The sequence below is a fragment of the Sarcophilus harrisii genome, chromosome 5 (assembly GCF_902635505.1).
Source record: "Sarcophilus harrisii chromosome 5, mSarHar1.11, whole genome shotgun sequence".
Taxonomy (NCBI): domain Eukaryota; kingdom Metazoa; phylum Chordata; class Mammalia; order Dasyuromorphia; family Dasyuridae; genus Sarcophilus; species Sarcophilus harrisii.
In genome coordinates this window covers 189283512-189288345 of record NC_045430.1, presented here as the reverse complement: position 1 = coordinate 189288345, position 4834 = coordinate 189283512, and positions in this window count along the sequence as shown.

Genomic DNA, 4834 nt, shown 5'->3' with positions numbered 1-4834 from the left:
ATTCCTCCTTAGTTATTTCAAATTAGTCTGTCCTGGTTTTTTAATGTCTCTGAGAAATTCAAACAATTCAACACACTTTCAGTCTCTGCCTTCTTAAAGCACAGCCCAGATCCTAACATTAACACTTATAATCATAATGACTGGCATTTATGTAGCAATTTAAAGTTAATACAGTTTCTCATATGGGTGTCACAATTCTGGGAGGCAGGTGGCTACAGCTATTATCACCACTTTCAGGAAATTGAGGTTCAGAGAAGTTAAGTGATTTCCTTGTGAACATACTGCTATCAAATGTCAGAGCTAGCAAAATCCAACATCCATTCTTATTAAAAAAAAAACACTTGAGAGTATAGGAATAAATGGACTTTTCCTTAAAATAATCAGCAGCATCTATTTAAAACCATCAGTAAGCATCATATGTAATGGGGGCAAACTGCAACCATTCCCAATAAGATCTGGAGTGAAACAAGGTTGCCCACTATCACCATTACTATTTAATATTGTATTAGAAACTCTAGCTTTGGCAATAAGAGCTGAGAAAGAGATTAAAGGAATAAGAATAGGCAATGAGGAAACCAAATTATCACTCTTTGCCGATGATATGATGGTATACTTAGAGAACCCCAGAGATTCTACTAAAAGTTATTAGAAATAATCCACAACTTTAGCAAAGTTGCTGGTTATAAAATAAACCCACATAAGTCATCAGCATTCTTATATATCACTAACAAAATCCAACAGTCAGAGTTACAAAGAGAAATTCCATTTAAAGTAACTACTGATAATATAAAATATTTAGGAATCTATCTGCCAAGGGAAAATCAGAAACTTTATGAACAAAATTACAGACCACTTTTCACACAAATTAAGTCTGATCTAACCAATTGGAAAAATATTAAATGCTCTTGGATAGGGTGAGCAAATATAATAAAGATGACAATATTACCTAAACTAATCTATTTATTTAGCGCTATACCAATCAGACTCCCAAAAAACTATTTTAATGACCTAGAAAAAAATAGCAACAAAATTCATATGGAAAAACAAAAGGTCAAGAATTTCAAAGGAATTAATGAAAAAAAATCAAATGAAGGTGGCTTAGCTGTACCAGATCTAAAATTATATTATAGAGCACCAGTTACCAAAACCATTTGGTATTAGCTAAGGAATAGATTAGTTGATCAGTGGAATAGGTTAGGTTCAAGGGACAAAACAGTCAACAACTATAGCAACCTAGTCTTTGACAAACCTAAAGACCCCAGCTTTTGGGATAAGAACTTACTGTTTGACAAAAATTGCTGGGAAAATTGGAAACTAATATGGCAGAAACTAGGCACTGATCCACACTTAACACCGTACACCAAGATAAGGTCAAAATGGGTTCATGACCTAGGCATAACGAATGAAATTATTAATAAATTAGAGGAACACAGGATAGTTTACCTCTCAGACCTGTGGAAGGGAAGGAATTTATGACCAAAGAAGAACTAGAGATCATTACTGATCACAAAATAGAAAATTTCGACTATACCAAACTGAAAAGTTTTTGTACAAACAAAACTAATGCAGACAAGATTAGAAGGGAAGCAATAAACTGGGAAAATATTTTTACAGTCAAAGGTTCTGATAAAGGCCTCATTTCCAAAATATATAGAGAATTAACTCTAATTTATAAAAAATCAAGCCATTCTCCACTTGAAAAATGGTCAAAGGATATGAACAGACAATTCTCAGATGAAGAAATTGAAACTATTTCTAGTCATATGAAAAGATGCTCCAAGTCATTATTAATCAGAGAAATGCAAATTAAGACAACTCTAAGATACCACTACACACCTGTCAGATTGGCTAAGATGACAGGAAAAAATAATGATGATTGTTGGAGGGGATGCAGGAAAACTGGAACATTGATGCCTTGTTGGTGGAGTTGTGAACAAATCCAACCATTCTGGAGGGTAGTTTGGAACTATACTCAAAAAGTTATCAAACTGTGCATACCCTTTGATCCAGCAGTGTTACTACTGGGATTATATCCCAAAGAGATACTAAAGAAGGGAAAGGGACCTGTATGTGCACGAATGTTTGTGGCAGCCCTCTTTGTAGTGGCTAGAAACTGGAAACTGAGTGGATACCCATCAGTTGGAGAATGGCTGAATAAATTGTGGTATATGAATATTATGGAATATTATTGTTCTGTAAGAAATGACCAACAGGATGATTTCAGAAAGGCCTGGAGAGACTTACATGAACTGATGCTGAGTGAAATGAGCAGGACCAGGAGATCATTATATACTTCAACAACAATACTATATGATGACCAGTTCTGATGGACCTGGCCATCCTCAGCAATGAGATCAACCAAATCATTTCCAATGGAGCAGTAATGAACTGAACCAGCTACGCCCAGAGAAAGAACTCTGGGTGATGACTAAAACCATTACATTGAATTCCCAATCCCTATATTTATGCCCACCTGCATTTTTGATTTCCTTCACAGGCTAATTGTACAATATTTCAGAGTCTGATTCTTTTTGTACAGCAAAATAACGGTTTGGTCATGTATACTTATTGTGTATCTAATTTATATTTTAATATATTTAACATCTACTGGTCATCCTGCCATCTGGGGGAGGAGGTGGGGGTAAGAGGTGAAAAATTGGAACAAGAGGTTTGGCAATTGTTAATGCTGTAAAGTTACCCATACATATAACCTGTAAATAAAAGGCTATTAAATTAAAAAAAAAAAAATTTCAGAGCTAGAATTTATACTCAGACCATCTTCTTGCCATGATGTGGTATTCTAATTCTCATCCTTGGGTCCTGCACTACTGATTGGCAAGAGTTCATCATATCCAGGTTTCTACCTCTTGCTCTGGGAACAAATAAACAAATATTACCATTCCTGGAAAGGATGTGTATATCAATTACTTTAAGACTCTATTCTTCATCCCAGTGACTTACTGCCCTCTATATATTTGGTTTTTTGTCTATTAAAATAGAATCTCCTTGACGGCAAGGATTGGCTTGCTTTTGTATTTGTATCTTTGGTACCTATCATAGTGGCTGGAATGCAGTCAGTCCTTAATAAATATTTATTTACTTCATTCATACATTCATATTTGAACTCTGGTCTTCATGATTTCAAGTCCAATTGCTTCTGATAGTTAAAAGGGACCTTGATGGTAAAGTAATCCAACTTCCTCATTTTATAGATTAGTAAACTGAGACTCCACATGGTTGACTTGCCCAACATCGCTATGTGTGGTATGGCAAATCCAATTTACAAATACTCAGAGATATCTCAAATGAAGAATAGAAATATTTATTCTTAGCAACTTGCAAGAAGTGAACATCTCAGACTGGATTCCAGACCAGGCTAGAGAGGTTAATTTCCACAGAGATTGAAATGAGTTATATAGTAGTGAGTACAAGAATAATGCTTGGAAGTAACACGAACATGTTAAAGTTTGACTTGAATTTTATGATGGTCAGTTTTACAATGGTTTACCCTATTTCATTTCCCAGATAAATTAAATCTCAATCTACCTTAGTTAATAATTTTATAAGAAACCATATAATCCCCTCACAAAGAGATTTGTTTAGAGGTAAGTAATCCATTAAACTAGGATAACCAAGGAGGCTTGGTTTACCTCAGGCTTCCTCAACAAATAGAGATTATCCAGTTTACAGATACTTTAGAATTCATTAATTAGTTAACTTCTTCTAAGAAGTTAAGCAGAGGTCCAGGAGATCAAATATTTCTACTAGAGGAGCAGATCTTTGTTCTCCTTTCCAGAGTCTTAATGATTTAGAGACCCTTGAAATTGGGTCTGCAATTATCAAGTGAGAGGTTTAAGTTTTAGGTTTCTTTTCAAAATGGCTTTCTTGGGAAGTCCTCAGTTTCCTGTTACACTCAACTATAATGGTCTTACTTTTCTTACATGTGCTGTATTCTCCACAGGTATGATGACCCAGTAGGAAGGCAGTGGGAAATAGAGGCAGATGAACAGATAATTAGAAGATTCATGGCATTTTTATTTCATACCTCCTTGCCTGGTACTATGCCTGGGAATGCTCCTGGGCTAGGAAGTGAATGTGCTGAAAGGGCTAGTGTTTGCTAATTTTAATCTTGTTCCATTTGTATATCTGTAAAAGGAAAAAATCTGAAACTCTGCTCTTCTTTTAGGTATGTGTAAACATTAGACCTTCACCAGTACTGGCTTCTAAGTCATGGGTTTAGAAACAACTCTAGTCAGTGTTTTATCAGTTCAGGCTAACTGGAATCTGGTAGTTACAGATAAAGCACTGAAAATTTAGAGAAAAAACAACATTCTTGTTTTCTATTATGGTTTGTGTGTGTGTGTGTGTGTGTGTGTGTGTGTGTGTTTTCTAGAAGATATCAAACCAAAATATATCACCTGAGAATGAGAAAAACTAATGAGCATCCCTGAACTAAAATAGTTTAAGTTGTACCAAAAATAATTATACATATAATTTATATCAAATTGCTTGCCTTTTCAAAGAGAGTAAGGGAAGGAAAGAAAGAGAATACAGAACTAATTTTTTAAACATTAAAAAATTTTGTTGAGGCAGCTAGGTGGTGCAGTGGATAGAGCACCAGTCCTGAAGTCAGGAGGACCTGAGTTCAAATGTGATCTCAGACCCTTAACACTTTCTAGCTGTGTGACCCTGGCACTTAACTCCAAACTGCCTCAGCAAAAATAAATAAAAGTAAAAATTTTGTTTACATGTAATTGAGAAAAATAAAATTAAAATTAAATGTAAGGGGAAAAAAAGATATGCTACAGAATTGTTTTGTTTGTTTGTTTTTAAT